At 39.0% G+C, this 19,190-nt stretch overlaps 1 pseudogene; it reads left to right on the top strand.

The window, feature by feature from the left end:
* The first annotated feature begins 18,006 nt into the window (after nucleotides 1-18,006).
* On the top strand, nucleotides 18,007-18,802 carry LOC136128313 (small ribosomal subunit protein eS1-like; annotated as a pseudogene).
* Nucleotides 18,803-19,190: the final 388 nt, after the last annotated feature.

Genomic DNA, 19,190 nt, shown 5'->3' with positions numbered 1-19,190 from the left:
ACTATAAATAGTACTAATAACAAATCTTTATTAATGGCTTACTGTGTGCTAAGTGTTCTAAACACTTTGCCAGTAAGTTACTTAGCATTGTTTCTGGAGCATAATATACCCTCCATGTTGGCTTTTTAATATTAGTATTATTACCACCAAATGGCTGCCAGAGGCATCAAAGAAGTCTGCAGCCAACTCAGAGTTATACCACATGCACAGAGAACAGCTCAGTGAAAGATTAGGTGATGCATCCAGAGGTGTAACATGTCAGAGACTGCTCTGTAAAAGAGTGGTTACTAAGTAAGATAGGGAGCTCTAAAGTAAAAAATTGGCTCAATGTAAAATCTGGAGGTAAGTGTAAGCACTGAAGTGTAGGGCTAGGCAACATTGTCAAAGGTGTAAGGGGAGAGAAGAGCCAGGGAAACCCAGGCTGCCTGGCTTTTCTCACCCAGTGTAAGTTTTACAGCATGTTAGAGCAAACCTCTCAGATAGATTCAATGTGGGCACACATCAGTTTTGTTTTCGACTTGGAGCAAAGCAACTAGCCAGAGACAGAAAGATGGTTCAAAGATTCTTTTGGTCACTGGGGTGGTTATAGAAAAAAGAAAAGTGTCTCGTTAGGATTGTTAGAGAAGGAACATGAAAGGGATGTGTAGTTAAAGGTTATAAGGCCAGTATCAAGACTGGTTGAACTTTATGCAACTTTATCAAAAAAATGTTATCAATTATAAAAGCATCCGATGAACAAAGTTCTGCTTCAAATAAAAAACTGCTCAAGTATGTTATCAGAAAAGTTTAAGCATTCTAATTTTTTCTCATAGGTTTTTTTGGGGAAAAAAATTGTTTTCTCAAGAACAAAGACAGTACTTTAGATTGAAACCCCAATTTCATCCCTACCTAGGATAGTTTTTACTTACCAACAAGAAGGAGAATTTCTAGCTGCTATAATAATGGAATACTTTTTTCAAGTCTTAAATGGAAGTCAAAGGATCTGTGGAAAAGATCAGTCAAATTACTGACTTGCACCAAAATACAGGGACTTCCCAGGAGTCTAATCCAGGATAGCGAGTGTGTGCCCAAGATCACACCAGGCTCTCAGAGAGTGCCTGAGATTTGTCCAAGACCAAAAACTTAACTGCTGAAGTCACTAGACATTTAATTTTTTTCTGAGGTATTTGTATGCTAATGATGCCCTATTACACATTGTTTTTTTACAAATCCTATTATATTTTACTATGCACATTGAATTTCTTCACTATATCCCGATTGTCATGTGTGTGTGGAAAATCAGCTCATATCTCAGAAGGAGGAAGAATATAATGAGAACTGAGTCACAAATGAAGAAGGAAACAAAATTAACACAGAAGGAAAGTTTTAAAAATGGATCCAGATATGTATCTCCAAGACAGTGATCTCAGCACGACCTTGACTCTGTCCCTCTTGCTATCCCTGCTGAGGCAGTTCCATGAATTTAGAAAGGAAAATATTGTCCAAGCCCTGGAAATCAGCAAGGGTCCCACTTAGAGAATTAGATTTCCATAGGCTGAAATAGGTGAGGAGCAGAAAATATATAGACCCATGCCCAGAATGTTTATACTCTTTGTTAAAAGGAAAAATTCCAACTGGAACTGACATGGGCAAAGAAGGGGTCTATTTGGGTAGCTCACAATATGTGAAGCACTGCACAGCTGAGGGAGAGCAGGAATTCAATCCTCCAGGAAATGTTGTGACCAGAACCAAGTACTTACAAGTCTGTTTCTCCCAGCACATCAGCTTCTTTTTGCTGCCTAGTTTTTCTCCCTGTGATCAGAGAGCTGGCCATTTAAATCCTTTAAGTTCACAGCTTGACTATCTAAGATCTACTTCAAAAAACTCTGATTGACTCTGGCTTGGATCACTGTTCCACCTTTGAACACATTAACGAGGCCAGGTTGATGAGGTCTCATGATAGATTTATTCAAACCAAAATTTACATTGGACTTAGTCACATGCCCACCACTGAGACTACACGTGGGAGAGAGATAGGCAAGTTTCTGTGACAAACAACCTTTAATAATATGAACCCCTAATATGGTTGGAGGGGTAGAAGAGACATTGGTGAAGAAAGAGAGGGAACGATTACCAGAACAAATGTGGGGAGAGCAACTATGAAACAAAAGCTGTCCATCATGTAGACATTACTCAGTACACCTAAGATAAAATTTACAGAAGGATTCATGGTGGCAGAGGGACTCAGAATGCTATACTCAATCCCATTCGGTATATCAGAGAGGTTATTTGTATATTCTCACTACTATATCCAGAGAGAAACTTGCACACCCTATAGCCATCCTCTTCCTAACTGTGGGGAAGGAGGGCAGAAAAGGGGAGAGCTGACCCTACATGTTGACCCACGGACACCAAAGACATGCCCTGAAATGTTTGCCACCCATTGGTCCAACACTGCCCCGAGAACTAATACTGCAGGAACCTCAACCAGTACTGCAGGAACTTCTATCAGCCAAGAGTACTGCTTTATCTAGACCTACATTGACAAAGGTAAGTGGTAAAGATTGAATACACTAGTAGAATCAGCGGTTTCAAACGAGGGAGAAGGTAAACAATTATAGCTCACTGAAGCAGAGGAAACACCCTCACTGAAAGCAGGGGAAATGTAGAAAACTGGAGAGGCATTTATTAAAAAATCAATTTTTTACTTTTGATACAATTTCAGGGATATAGCAACAGTAAGTAAGAGCAGACTGCTATGATAAAAGAGCATACTGAGGGCCAGAAAGAGAGCATGGAAGTAATAAAAATATTCTTATTAAAATTTTTAAATGTTATAGTTATAATCAAAGATATGATGGATACTGCCGGCAGGGAATATTGATAGTCCCGGTGGTAATGTGCTTGAAATATAGACCCACAACAGCATTAACTGGCCCAAGCACAATGGTATTCTTTTTCTCTTTGCAGAATCATTTAACTTAGGTATAACTTTAACAGTACAAGAAACTAGCGAAAGAGATAAAGCTCTGAAAGTCACTTATGAATTACGAAATCTGACAAAAAGAGTTAAAAAGTAGCCCAATCTTGCTTCTGAATATCGATGCAAAACTCTTAAATAAAATAACAGCAGACAGAATCCACCTTTTCAAAAACATTATATGTATTTATATATAATTATATATATATAATGTTAGAGTTTATTCTAGAAGAAAAAGTCATTCAACATTAAGAAATCTAATAAATCTTATTCACAATTAAGCTAGTGAAAAGAAAATTGTTATTATCCCAATTGCTGAGAAGATATCTGATAAATTTCAACTTGTATCACTCATTAAATAAATAAAAACCTATTAACAAAGAAAGAGATAAAAAGTTCCGTACTATGATGAGATAAACAAATCTCTTCCCCAAATCTGTCATCTTGTTAAATGGAGACATGTTGAAAACAATCTTCATTAAAATCAGAAATAAGACTTAGGGGGGACCTTGAAGATGGCGGAAGAGTAAGACGCGGAGATCGCCTTCCTCCCCACGGATACACCAGAAATACATCCACACGTGGAACAACTCCTACAGAACTCCTACTGAAGGCTGGCAGAAGACCTCAGACCTCCCAAAAGGCAAGAAACTCCCCACGTAACTGGGTAGGGCAAAAGAAAAAACAGAGACAAAAGAATAAGGACGGCACCTGCACCAGTGGGAGGGAGCTGTGAAGGAGGAAAAGTTTCCACACACTAGGAAGCCCCTCCACGGGCAGAGACTGCGGGAGGCAGAGGGGGGAGTTTCGGGACCGCGGAGTAGTGCACAGCGACGGGTGCGGAGGGCAAAGCGGGGAGATTCCTGCACAGACGATCGGTGCTGACCGGCACTCACCAGCCCGAGTGGCTTGTCTGCTCACCCGCCGGGGCGGGCGGGGCTGCGAGCTGAGGCTCGGGTTTTGGTTTTGGACGGAGCTCAGGGAGAGAACTGGGGTTGGCGGCTTGAACATAGCCTGAAGGGGTTAGTGCACCACGACTAGCCGGGAGGGAGTTCGGGGAAAAGCCTGCACCGGCCGAAGAGGCAAGAGACTTTTTCTTCCCTCTTTGTTTCCTGGTGCGCGAGGAGAGGGGTTTAAGAGCGCTGCTTAAAGGAACTCCAGAGACGGGCGCGAGCCGCGGCTGAGGGCGCGAGCCCCCGAGACGGGCGCGAGCCGCGGCTGAAAGCGCAAACCCCAGAGACGGGCGCGAGCCGCGGCTAAAACCGCGGACCCCAGAGACGGGCGGGAGACGCTAAGGCTGCTGCTGCCGCCACCAAGGGGCCTGTGTGCGAGCACAGGTCACTCTCCACACCCCTCTTCCGCGGAGCCTGTGCAGCCCGCCACTGCCAGGTTCCCGGGATCCAGGGACAACTTCCCCGGGACAACGCACGGCGGGCCTCAGGCTGGTGCAACGTCACGCCGGCCTCTGCCGCAACGTCACGCTGCCTCTGCCGCCGCAGGCCCGCCCCGCACGCAGTGCCCCTCCTTCCCCCATCCCCCAACCCCCGGCCTGAGTGAGCCGGAGGCCCCGAATCAGCGGCTCCTTTAACCCCGTCCTGTCTGAGCGAAAAAACAGACGCCCTCCAGCGACCTACACGCAGAGGCAGGGCCAAATCCAAAGCTGAGCTCCTGTGAGCTGTGAGAACAAAGAAGAGAAAGGGAAATCTCTCCCAGCAGCCACAGAAGCAGCGGATTAAAGCTCCACAATCAACTTGATATACCCTGCATCTGTGGAATACCTGAATAGACAAGGAATGATCCCAAATTGAAGAGGTGGGATTTAGGAGCGAGATCTATGATTTTTTTCCCTTTTCCTCTTTTTGTGAATGTGTACGTGTATGCTTCTGTGTGAGATCCTGTCTGTATACTCTTGCTTCCACCATTTGTCCTAGGGCTCTATCCGTCCATGACTTTTTTTAAAAATTCTTTTTCTTAATAATTAAGTTTAATTGTAATAACTTTATTATACTTTACCTTCGTTCTTTCTTTCTTTCCTTCCTTCCTTCCCTCCTTTAGACAACGAATCACCCCAAATTGAGGAGGTGGTCTCAGGGAGCAGGATTTATGATTTTTCCCCCTTTACCTCTTTTTGTGAAGGTGTATGTGTATGCTTCTGTGTAAGATTTTCTCTGTATAGCTTTGCTTCCAACATTTGTCCTAAGGTTCTATCCGTCCCTTTTTTTTTTTTTTCTAAATATTTTTTAATTCAATAACTATATTATACTTTATTTTATTTTTACTGTATCATCTTTCTTTCTGTCTTTTTTCCTTCTTTCCCTCCTTCCTTCCTTCCTCCCTCCCTCCCTCCCTTCTTTCTTTCCTTCTTTGCTTCTTTCTTCCTTCCTTCCTTTCCTCCTTTCCTTCTTTCTTTACTCATACTTCTACTAATTCTCCCTACTTTTTCTCCCTTTTATTCTGAGCTGTGTGGATGAAAGGCTCTTGGTGCTCCAGCCAGGAGTCAGGGCTCTGCCTCTGAGGTAGGAGAGCCAACTTCAGAACACTGGTCAACAAGAGACCTCCCAGCTCCACATAATATTAAACGGTGGAAATATCCCAGAGACCTCCATCTTAACACCAGCACCCAGCTTCACTCAACGACCAGCAAGCCACAGTGCTGGACAACCTATGCCAAACAACTAGCAAAACAGGAACACAACCCCACCCATTAGCAGAGAGGCTGCCTAAAATCATAATAAGGCCACAGACACCCCAAAACACACCACCAGACGTGAACCTGCCCACTAGAGAGACAAGATCCAGCCTCATCCAGCACAACACAGGCACTAGTCCCCTCCACCAGGAAGCCTACACAACCCACTGAAACAACCTTAGCCACTGGAGACAGACATCAAAAACAACGGGAACTACGAAAGTGCAGCCTGCAAAAAGGAGACCCCAAACACAGTAAGATAAGCAAAATGAGAAGACAGAAAAACACACAGCAGATGAAGGAGCAAGATAAAAACCCACCAGACCTAACAAATGAAGAGGAAATAGGCAATCTACCTGAAAAAGAATTCAGAATAATGATAGTAAGGATGATCCGAAATCTTGGAAGTAGAATGGACAAAATGCAAGAAACAGTTAACAAGGACCTACAAGAATTAAAGATGAAACAAGCAACGATGAACAATGCAATAAATGAAATTAAAATCACTCTAGATAGGATCAATAGCAGAATAACTGAGGCAGAAGAACGGATAAGTGACCTGGAAGATAAAGTAGTGGAAATAACTACTGCAGAGCAGAATAAAGAAAAAAGAATGAAAAGAACTGAGGACAGTCTCAGAGACCTCTGGGACAACATGAAACGCACCAACATTCGAATTATAGGGGTTCCAGAAGAAGAAGAAAGAAAGAAAGGGACTGAGAAAATATTTGAAGAGATTATAGTTGAAAACTTCCCTAATATGGGAAAGGAAATAGTTAATCAAGTCCAGGAAGCACAGAGGGTCCCATACAGGATAAATACAAGGAGAAACACGCCAAGACACATATTAATCAAACTGTCAAAAATTAAATACAAAGAAAGCATATTAAAAGCAGCAAGGGAAAAACAACAAATAACACACAAGGGAATCCCCATAAGGTTAACAGCTGATCTCTCAGCAGAAACCCTACAAGCCAGAAGGGAGTGGCAGGACATACTGAAAGTGATGAAGGAGAATAGCCTGCAACCAAGACTACTCTACCCAGCAAGGATCTCATTCACATTTGATGGAGAAATTAAAACCTTTACAGACAAGCAAAAGCTGAGAGAGTTCAGCACCACCAAACCAGCTTTACAACAAATGCTAAAGGAACTTCTCTAGACACGAAACACAAGAGAAGGAAATGACCTATAGTAGCGAACCCAAAACAATATAAAAAATGGAAATAGGAACATACATATCGATAATTACCTTAAATGTAAATGGACTAAATGCTCCCACCAAAAGACACAGATTGGCTGAATGGATACAAAAACAAGACCCTTATATATGCTGTCTACAAGAGACCCACTTCAGAACTAGAGACACATACAGACTGAAAGTAAGGGGATGGAAAAAGATATTCCATGCAAATGGAAACCAAAAGAAAGATGGAGTAGCAATTCTCATATCAGACAAAATAGACTTTAAAATAAGGACTATTAAAAGGGACAAAGAAGGACACTACATAATGATCAAGGGATCGATCCAAGAAGAAGATCTAACAATTGTAAATATTTATGCACCCAACATAGGAGCACCTCAATACATAAGGCAAATACTAACAACCATAAAAGGGGAGATCAACAGTAACACATTCATAGTAGGGGACTTTAACACCCCACTTTCACCCATGGACAGATCATCCAAAATGAAAATAAATAAGGAAACACAAGCTTTAAATGATCCATTAAACAAGATGGACTTAATTGATATTTATAGGACACTCCATCCAAAAACAACAGAATACACATTTTTCTCAAGTGCTCATGGAACATTCTCCAGGATAGATCATATCTTGGGTCACAAATCAAGCCTTGGTAAATTTAAGAAAACTGAAATTGTATCAAGTATCTTTTCCGACCACAACGCCATGAGACTAGATATCAATTACAGGAAAAGATCTTTAAAAAATACAAACACATGGAGGCTAAACAATACACTACTTAATAATGAAGTGATCACTGAAGAAATCAAAGAGGAAATAAAAAAATACCTAGAAACAAATGACAATGGAGACACAACGACCCAAAACCTATGGGATGCAGCAAAAGCAGTTCTAAGGGGGAAGTTTATAGCAATACAAGCCCACCTTAAGAAGCAGGAAACATCTCGAATAAACAACCTAACCTTGCACCTCAAGCAATTAGAGAAAGAAGAACAAAAAAACCCCAAAGCTAGCAGAAGGAAAGAAATCATAAAAATCAGATCAGAAATAAATGAAAAAGAAATGAAGGAAACAATAGCAAAGATCAATAAAACTAAAAGCTGGTTCTTTGAGAAGATAAACAAAATAGATAAACCACTAGCCAGACTCATCAAGAAAAAAAGGGAGAAGACTCAAATCAATAGAATTAGAAATGAAAAAGGAGAAGTAACAACTGACACTGCAGAAATAAAAAAAAAATCATGAGAGATTACTACAAGCAACTCTATGCCAATAAAATGGACAATCTGGAAGAAATGGACAAATTCTTAGAAATGCACAACCTGCCAAGACTGAATCAGGAAGAAATAGAAAATATGAACAGACCAATCACAAGCACTGAAATTGAAACTGTGATTAAAAACCTTCCAACAAACAAAAGCCCAGGACCAGATGGCTTCACAGGTGAATTCTATCAAACGTTTAGAGAAGAGCTAACACCTATCCTTCTCAAACTCTTCCAAAATATAGCAGAGGGAGGAACACTCCCAAATTCCTTCTACGAAGCCACCATCACCTTGATACCAAAACCAGACAAGGATGTCACAAAGAAAGAAAACTACAGGCCAATATCACTGATGAACATAGATGCAAAAATCCTCAACAAAATACGAGCAAACAGAATCCAACAGCACATTAAAAGGATCATACACCATGATCAAGTGGGGTTTATTCCAGGAATGCAAGGATTCTTCAATATACGCAAATCTATCAATGTGATAAACCATATTAACAAATTGAAGGAGAAAAACCATATGATCATCTCAATAGATGCAGAGAAAGCTTTCGACAAAATTCAACACCCATTTATGATAAAAACCCTCCAGAAAGTAGGCATAGAGGGAACTTTCCTAAACATAATAAAAGCCATATATGACAAGCCCACAGCAAACATCATCCTCAATGGTGAAAAACTGAAAGCATTTCCACTAAGATCAGGAACAAGACAAGGTTGCCCACTCTCACCACTCTTATTCAACATAGTTTTGGAAGTTTTAGCCACAGCAATCAGAGAAGAAAAGGAAATAAAAGGAATCCAAATCGGAAAAGAAGAAGTAAAGCTGTCACTCTTTGCAGATGACATGATACTATACATAGAGAATCCTAAAGATGCTACCAGAAAACTACTAGAGCTAATCAATGAATTTGGTAAAGTAGCAGGATACAAAATTAATGCACAGAAATCTCTGGCATTCCTATATACTAATGATGAAAAATCTGAAAGTGAAATCAAGAAAACACTCCCATTTACCATTGCAACAAAAAGAATAAAATATCTAGGAATAAACCTACCTAAGGATACGAAAGACCTGTATGCAGAAAATTATAAGACACTGATGAAAGAAATTAAAGATGATACAAATAGATGGAGAGATATACCATGTTCTTGGATGGGAAGAATCAACATTGTGAAAATGACTCTACTACCCAAAGCAATCTACAGATTCAATGCAATCCCTATCAAACTACCACTGGCATTTTTCACAGAACTAGAACAAAAAATTTCGCAATTTGTATGGAAACACAAAAGACCCCGAATAGCCAAAGCAATCTTGAGAATGAAAAAAGGAGCTGGAGGAATAAGGCTCCCTGACTTCAGACTATATTACAAAGCAACAGTAATCAAGACAGTATGGTACTGGCACAAAAACAGAAAGATAGATCAGTGGAACAGGATAGAAAGCCCAAAGATAAACCCACGCACATATGGACACCTTATCTTTGATAAAGGAGGCAGGAAGTACAGTGGAGAAAGGACAGCCTCTTCAATAAATGGTGCTGGGAAAACTGGACAGGTACATGTAAAAGTATGAGATTAGATCACTCCCTAACACCATACACAAAAATAAGCTCAAAATGGATTAAAGACCTAAATGTAAGGCCAGAAACTATCAAACTCTTAGAAGAAAACATAGGAAGAACACTCTATGACATAAATCACAGCAAGATCCTTTCTGACCCACCTCCTAGAGTAATGGAAATAAAACCAAAAATAAACAAATGGGACCTAATGAAACTTCAAAGCTTTTGCACAGCAAAGGAAACCATAACCAAGACCAAAAGACAACCCTCAGAATGGGAGAAAACATTTGCAAATGAAGCAACTGACAAAGGATTAATCTCCAAAATTTACAAGCAGCTCATGCAGCTCAATAACAAAAAAACAAACAACCCCATCCAAAAATGGGCAGAAGACCTAAATAGACATTTCTTCAAAGAAGATATACAGAATGCCAACAAACACATGAAAGAATGCTCAACATCATTAATCATTAGAGAAATGCAAATCAAAACTACAATGAGATATCATCTCACACCAGTCAAAATGGCCATCATCAAAAAATCTAGAAACAATAAATGCTGGAGAGGGTGTGGAGAAAAGGGAACCCTCTTGCACTGCTGGTGGGAATGTGAATTGGTTCAGCCACTGTGGAGAACAGTATGGAGGTTCCTTAAAAAACTACAGATAGAATTACCATATGACCCAGCAATCCCACTACTTGGCATATACCCTGAGAAAACCAAAATTCAAAAAGAGTCATGTACCAAAATGTTCATTGCAGCTCTATTTACAATAGCCAGGACATGGAAACAACCTAAGCGCCCATCATCGGATGAATGGATAAAGAAGATGTGGCACATATACACAATGGAATATTACTCAGCCTTAAAAAGAAATGAAATTGAGCTATTTGTAATGAGATGGATAGACCTAGAGTCTGTCATACAGAGTGAAGTAAGTCAGAAAGAAAAAGACAAATACCGTATGCTAACATATATATATGGAATTTAAGGGAAAAAAATGTCATGAAGAGCCTAGGGGTAAGATAGGAATAAAGACGCAGACCTACTGGAGAACGGACTTGAGGGTATGGGGAGGGGGAGGGGTGAGTTTTGACAGGGCGAGAGAGAGTCATGGACATATACACACTAACAAACGTAGTAAGGTAGATAGCTGGGGAGAAGCAGCCGCAAGGCACAGGGATATTAGCTCGGTGCTTTGTGACAGCCTGGAAGGGTGGGATGGGGAGAGTGGGAGGGAGGGAGACGCAAGAGGGAAGACATATGGGAACATATGTATATGTATAGCTGATTCACTTTGTTATAAAGCAGAAACTAACACACCATTGTAAAGCAATTATACCCCAATAAAGATGTTTAAAAAAAAATAAAAAATAAAAAAAAATAAATGAAGAGTGCCCAGGAATAGAAAACTTCGAAAAAAAAAAAAAAAAAAAAAGAAATAAGACTTAGATCATGCTTGTTATTTAATACTGTTCTATGGATGCTAGCCAAAAAATTAGGAATAAAAGGTATAAAACTGTGCCAGAGATAGTGATATGTATTCATCACAGCATTTTCTCTATCTAGATACATAGGAAGACTGCATTTGTTGGCTTTCCTTGCATCTGGGTGGAGTTATATGACTGAATAAAGCAACGGAAATTTCCAGGCCTGGCCTTTACAGACATCCTACATACTCTCCATACCATTTTTTCCCAAATGGGAGAGACCTACTTGATCCTCATTAGACTTCTTTTTTTGATTATTACTTTTTTTGTTAGCATCTTTATTGGAGTATAACTGCTTTACAATGGGTGTTAGTTTCTGCTTTATAACAAAGCGAATCAGTTATACATATACATATATCCCCATATCTCTTCCCTCTGCGTTTCCCTCCCTCCCACCCTCCTTATCCCACCCCTCTTGGTGGTCACAAAGCACCAAGCTGATCTCCCTGTGCTATGTGGCTGCTTCCCACTAGCTATCTATTTTACGTTTGGTAGTGTATATATGTCCATGCCACTCTCTCACTTTGTCACAGCTTACCCTTCCCCCTCCCCATATCCTCAAGTCAGGTCTCTAGTAGGTCTGTGTCTTTATTCCTGTCTTGCCCCTAGGTTCTTCATGACTTTTTTTTACCCGTTAGATTCCATATATATGTGTTAACGTACAGTATTTGTTTTTCTCTTTCTGACTTACTTCACTCTGTATGACAGACTATAGGTCCATCCACCTCACTACAAATAACTCAATTTCATTTCTTTTTATGGCTGAGTAATATTCCATTGTATATATGTGCCACATCTTCTTTATCCATTCATCTGTTAATGGGCACTTAGGTTGGTTCCATGTCCTGGCTATTGTAAATAGAGCTGCAATGAACATTTTGGTACATGACTCTTTTTGAATTATGGTTTCCTCAGGGTATATGCCCAGTACTGGGATTGCTGGGTCGTTTGGTAGTTCTATTTTCAGTTTTTTAAGGAACCTCCATACTGTTCCCCATAGTGCTGTATCAATTTATGTTCCCACCAACAGTGCAAGAGGGTTCCCTTTTCTCCACACCCTCTCCAGCATTTATTGTTTTTAGATTTTTTGATGGTGGCCATTCTGACCGGTGTGAGATGATATCTCATTGTCGTTTTGATTTGCATTTCTCTAATGATTCATGATGTTGAGCATTCTTTCATGTCTTTGTTGGCAAGTCTATTCAGGTCTTCTGCCCATTTTTGGATTAGGTTGTTTGTTGTTTTGATATTGAGCTGCATGAACTGCTTATAAATTTTGGAGATTAACCCTTTGTCAGTTGCTTCATTTGCTAATATTTTCTCCCATTCTGAGGGTTGTCTTTCTGCCTTGTTTATGGTTTCCTTTGCTGTGCAAAACGTTTAAGTTTCATTAGGTCACATTTGTTTATTTTTGTTTTTATTTCCATTTCTCTAGGAGGTTGGTCAAAAAGGATCTTTCTGTGATTTAAGTCATAGAGTGTTCTGCCTAAGTTTTCCTCTAAGAGTTTGATAGTGTCTGGTCTTACATTTAGATATTTAATCCATTTTGAGTTTATTTTTGTATATGGTGTTAGAGAGTGTTCTAATTTCATTCTTTTACATGAAGCTGTCCAGTTTTTACAGCACCACTTATTGAAGAGGCTCTCTTTTCTCCACTGTATATTCTTGCCTCCTTTATCAAAGATAAGGTGACCATATGTGTGTGGGTTTATCTCTGGGCTTTCTATCCTGTTCCATTGATCTATATTTCTGTTTTTGTGCTAGTACCATACTGTCAATTACTGTAGCTTTGTAGTATAGTCTGAAGTCCAGGAGCCTGATTCCTCCAGCACTGTTTTTCTGTCTCAAGATTGCTTTTTCTATTCGGGTCCTTCATGTTTCTATACAAATTGTGAAATTTTTCGTTCTAGTTCTGTGAAAAATGCCAGTGGTAGTTTGATAGGGATTGCATTGAATCTGTAGATTGCTTTGGGTAGTAGAGTCATTTTCACAATGTTGATTCTTCCAATCCAAGAACATGGTATATCTCTCCATCTGTTTGTATCATCCTTAATTTCTTCCATCAGTGTCTTATAATTTTCTGTATACCGGTGTTTTGTCTCCTTTGATAGGTTTATTCCTAGCTATTTTATTCTTTTTGTTGCAATGGTAAATGGGAGTTTCTTTCTTAATTTCACTTTCAGATTTTTCATCATTAGTTTATAGGAATGCAAGAGTTTTCTGTGCATTAACTTTGTATCCTGCTACTTTACCAAATTCATTGATTAGCTCTAGTAGTGTTCTGGTAGCATCCTTAGGATTCTCTATGTATAGTGTCATATCATCTGCAAACAGTGACTGTTTAACTTCTTCTTTTCTGATTTGGATTCCTTTTATTTCTTTTTCTTCTCTGATTGCTGTGGCTAAAACTTCCAAACCTATGTTGAATAATAGTCGTGAGAGTAGGCAACCTTGTCTTGTTCCTGATCTTAGTGTAAATGATTTCAGTTTTTCACAATTGAGAACAACGTTGGCTGTGAGTTTGTCATATATGGTCTTTATTTTGTTGAGGTATGTTCCCTCTATGCCTACCTTCTGCAGGGTTTTTATCATAAATGGGTGTTGAATTTTGTCAGAAGCTTTCTCTTCAGCTATTGAGATGATCATATGGTTTTTCTCCTTCAATTTGTTAATATGGTGTATCACATTGATTGATTTGCATATAATGAAGAATCCTGTATTCCTGGGATAAACCCCACTTGATCATGGTGTATGATCCTTTTAATGTGCTGTTGGATTCTGTTTGCTAGTATTTTGTTGAGAATTTGTGCGTCTATGTTCATCAGTGATATTGTTCTGTAGTTTTCTTTTTTTGTGACATCTTTGTCTGGTTTTGGTATCAGGGTGATGGTGGCCTCATAGGATGGATTTGGGAGTGTTCCTCCTTTGGTTATATTTTGGAAGAGTTTGAGAATGATAGGTGTTAGCTCTTCTCTAAATGTTTGTTAGAATTCGCCTGTGAAGCCATCTGGTCCTGGGCTTTTGTTTGTTGCAAGATTTTTAATCACAGTTTCAATTTCAGTGCTTGTGAGTGGCCTGTTCATATTTTCTATTTCTTCCTGGTTCAGTCTCAGAAGGTTGTGCTTTTCTAAGGATTTGTCTATTTCTTCCAGGTTGTCCATTTTATTAGCATATAGCTGCTTGTAGTAATCTCTCATGATCCTTGTTTTTCTGCAGTGTCAGTTGTTACTTCCCCTTTTTCATTTCTCATTCTTTTGATTTGAATCCTCTCCCTTTTTTTTCTTGATGAGTCTGGCTAATTGTTTATCAATCTTGTTTATCTTCTCAAAGAATAAGCTTTTAGTTTTATTGATCTTTGCTGTCGTTTCATTCATTTCTTTTTCATATATTTCTGATCTGAGCTTTATGATTTCTTTTTTTCTGTTGATTTTGGGGTTTTTTTTGTTCTTATTTCTCTAATTGCTTTAGGTGTAAGGTTAGGTTGTTTATTTGAGATCTTTCTTGTTTCTTAAGGTAGGATTGTATTGCTATAAACTTCCCTATTAGAACTGCTTTTGCTGCATCCCATATGTTTTGGGTTGTTGTGCTTTCCTTGTCCTTTGTTTCTAGGTATTTTTTGATTTACTCTTTGATTTCTTCAGTGATCTCTTGGTTATTAAGTAGTGCATTGTTTAGCCTCCATGTGTTTGTATTTTTTACAGATTTATTCCTGTAATTGATATCTAGTCTCATAGCGTTGTGGTTGGAAAAGATACTTGATGTGATTTCAATTTCCTTAAATTTACCAAGACTTGATTTGTGACCCAAGATATGATCTATCCTGGAGAATGTTCCATGAGCACTTGAGAAGAAAGTATATTCTGGTTTTTTTGGATGGAATGTCCTATAACTATCAATTAAGTCCATCTTGATTAATGCATCATTTAAAGCTTGTGTTTCCTCATTTATTTTCATTTTGGATGATCTGTCCATTGGTGAAAGTAGGGTGTTAATGTCACCTACTATGATTGTGTTACTGTCGATTTCCCCTTTTATGGCTGTTAGTACCTGCCTTATGTATTGAGGTGCTCCTGTGTTGGGTGTATAAATATTTACAGTTGTTATATCTTCTTCTTGGATTGATCCCTTGATCATTATGTAGTGCCCTACTTTGTCTCTTGTAATAATCTTTCTTTTAAAGTCTATTTTGCCTGATATGAGAATTGCTACTCCAGCTTTCTTTTGATTTCCATTTTCATGGAATATATTTTTCCATCTCCTCACTTTCAGTCTGTATGTATCCCTAAGTCTGAAGTGGGTCTCTTGTAGGCAGCATATATACAGATCCTGTTTTTGTATCTATTCAGCCAGTCTATGTCTTTTGGTTGGAGCATTTAATCCAGTTACATTTAAGGTAATTATGGATATGTATGTTCCTATTACCGTTTTCTTAATTGTTTTGGGTTTTTTATTGTATGTCTTTCCCTTCTCTTGTGTTTCCTGCCTAGAGAATTTCCTTTAGCATTTGTTGTAAAGCTGGTTTAGTAGTGCTGGATTCTCTTATCTTTTGCTTGTCTGTAAAGGTTTTAATTTCTCCATCAAATCTGAATGAGATCCTTGGTGTGTAGAGTAATCTTTGTTGTAGGTTTTTCCCTTTCATCACTTTAAATATGTCCTGCCATTCCCTTCTGGCTTGCAGAGTTTCTGCTGAAAGATCAGCTGTTAACCTTATGGGGATTCCCTTGTGTGTTATTTGTTGTTTTTCCCTTGCTGCTTTTAATATTTTTTCTTTGTATTTAATTTTGATAGTTTGGTTAATATGTGTCTTGGAATGTTTATCCTTGGATTTATCCTGTATGGAACTTTCTGTGCTTCCTGGACCTGATTAACTATTTCCTTTCCCATTTTAGGGAAGTTTTCAACTATAATATCTTCAAATATTTTTTTAGTCCGTTTCTTTTTTTCTTCTTCTGGGACCCCTATGATTTGAATGTTGGTGCATTTGATGTTGTCTCAGAGGTCTCTGAGACTGTCCTCAATTCTTTTCATTCTGTTTTCTTTATTCTGCTCTGCAGTAGTTATTTCCACTATTTTATCTTTCAGGTCACTTATCTGTTCTTCTGCCTCAGTTATTCTGCTATTGATCCCTTCTAGAGAATTTTTAATTTCATTTATTTTGTTGTTCATAACTGTTTGTTTGCTCTTTAGTTCTTCTAGGTCCTTGCTAAACGTTTCTTGTATTTTCTCCATTCTATTTCCCAGATTTTGGATCATCTTTACTATCATTATTCTGAATTCTTTTTTAGGTAGACTGCCTATTTCCTCTTCATTTGTTAGATTTGGTGGGTTTTTACCTTGCTCCTTCATCTGCTGTGTGTTTCTTTGTCTTCTCATTTTGCTTAACCTACTGTGTTTGGGGTCCCCTTTTTGCAGGCTGAAGGTTTGTAGTTTCTGTTGTTTTTGGTGTCTTCCCCCAGTGGCTAAGGTTGGTTCAGTGAGTTGTGTAGGCTTCCTGTGGAGGAGACTAGTGCCTGTGTTCTGGTGGATGAGGCTGGATCTTGTCTTTCTGGTGGGCAGGTCCACGTCTGGTGATGTGTTTTGGGGTTTCTGTGACCTTATTATGGTTTTTGGCAGCCTCTCTGATAATGGGTGGGGTTGTGTTCCTGTCTTGCTAGATGTTTGGCATAGGGTGTCCAGCACTGTAGCTTGCTCGTTCAGTGGAGCTGGGTCTTGGTGTTGAAACAGAGATCTCTGGGAGATTTTTGCCATTTGATATTATGTGGAGCTCAGAGGTCTCTTGTGGACCAATGTTCTGAACTTGGCTCTCCCATCTCAGAGGCACAGCCCTGATGCCTGGCTGGAGCATCAAGAGCCTGTGATCCACATAGCTCAGAATAAAAAGGAGGAAAAAAAAAAGAAAGAAAGCAGGAAGAAGATTAAAATAAAATAAAGTTATTAGAATAAAAAAATATTTATTAAAAAATTTTTAAGTAATTAAAGATAAAAAAGGAAAGAAAGAAGAGAGCAACCAAACCAAAGAACAAATCCACCAATGATAACAAGCACTAAAAACTATACTAAAACAACAACAACAAATGGACAGAGAGAACCCTAGGACAAATGGGAAAAGCAAAGCTATACAGACAAAATCACACACAGAAGCATACACATACACACTCACAAAAAGAGGAAAAGGGAAATATATATATATATATATATATATATATATAGTTGCTTCCAAAGTCCACCTCCTCAATTTGGGATGATTCGTTGTCTATTCAGGTATTCCACAGATGCAGGGTATCAGGTTTATTGTGGAGATTTAATCCGCTGCTCCTGAGGCTGCTGGGAGAAATTTCCCTTTCTCTTCTTTGTTCGCACAGATCCTGGGGTTCAGCATTAGATTTGGCTCCGTCTCTGTGTGTAGGTTGCCTGAGGGCATCTGTTCTTCGCTCAGACAGGAGGGGGTTAAAGGAGCAGCTGATTCAGGGGCTCTGACTCACTCAGGCTGGGGGGAGGGAGGGGTACGGAATGCGGGGCGAGCCTGCGGTCGCAGAGACTGGAGTGACGTTGCACCAGCCTGAGGCGGGCCGTGTGTTCTTCATTAGACTTTGAATGTGCAAGAAATAAACTTGCATTATGTTAATTTCTATACTATGAATATACATTATATATATGTGAATATTTACATATTCTTTGCACATTATATGTGTGAATAATCTTTTATCAATGATTTATCCAAAAGTATATATTTTTAAAAGAGCTAGAGGAAGAGTAATCCAAGCAGAGGACCCTCCAGGTGTAGAGGCCATCAGAAGGGAGAGAACACTGAGCAGTACTATGGCAGTCGGCCAGAACAAGCACGTTACACAAGGTGGCCAAAGGGGGCAAGAAGAAAGTGGTTGACCCATTTTCTAAGAAAGATTGGTATGATGTGAAAGCACCAGCTATGTTCAATATAAGAAATATTGGGAAAACACTAATCACGAGAACTCAAGCAACCAAAATTGCGTCTGATGACCTCAAGGGTCATGTTTTTGAAGTGAGCCTTGCTGATCTGCAGAGTGATGAAGTTGCATTTAAAAAATTCAAGCTAATTATTGAGGATGTTCAGGGCAAAAACTGCCTAACTAATTTCCATTGCATGGGTCTTACCTGTGACAAAATGTGCTCCATGGTCAAAAAATGGCAGAACATGGTTGAAGTTCATGTTGATATGAAGACTACCCATGGTTATTTGCTTCATCTATTCTGTGTGCATTTTACTAAAAAATGCAGCAATCAGATTCAGAAGACCTCTTATGCCCAGCACCGACAGTTCCTCCTAATCTGGAAGAAGATGATGGAAATCATGACCCAAGAGGAGCAGACAAATAAATGACTTGAAAGAGGTAGTCAATAAATTGATTCTAGACAGCACTGGAAAAGGCATAGGAAAAGCTTGCCAATATATTTATCTGCTCCATGATTCTTTGTTAGAAAAGTAAAAATGCTGAAGAAGCCCAAATTTGAATTGGGAAAACTCTGGAGCTTCATGGTGAAGGTGATAGTTCTTGGAAAATCTACTGGAGATGAGACAGGTGTTAAGGTCGAATGAGCTGATGGATATGAGTCACCAGTCCAAGAATCTGTTTAAAATTCAGACTTTTAATGGTGACAAATAAAAGAGCTGATTTGTGATTTTTTTTATAAAAGGGAAAGAACTAGGTATGTTCTAGAATCTAAAACTGCTCTAATACAGTAGTCACTACTACATGTGCCTCTTTCACAATTGAAATGTGTCTAGTCTGATAGAAAACAAACTTACGGTTACCAAATGGGAAAGCTGGTGGGGGGGGAGGGATAAATTAGGGCTTTGTGATTAACATATACACACTACTATATACATAATAGATAACCAACAAGGACCCACTGTATAACATAGGGAACTATACTCAATATCTTGCAATAACCTATAATGGAAAAGAATCTAAAAAGGAATATATATGTAAATATATAGAGAGAATATATATATTTTATGTTCA

The sequence above is a fragment of the Phocoena phocoena genome, chromosome 1 (genome assembly GCF_963924675.1).
Source record: "Phocoena phocoena chromosome 1, mPhoPho1.1, whole genome shotgun sequence".
Lineage (NCBI taxonomy): Eukaryota > Metazoa > Chordata > Mammalia > Artiodactyla > Phocoenidae > Phocoena > Phocoena phocoena.
Note: the sequence above shows the minus strand (reverse complement) of the source record. Positions and strands in the feature narration are given on the sequence as shown.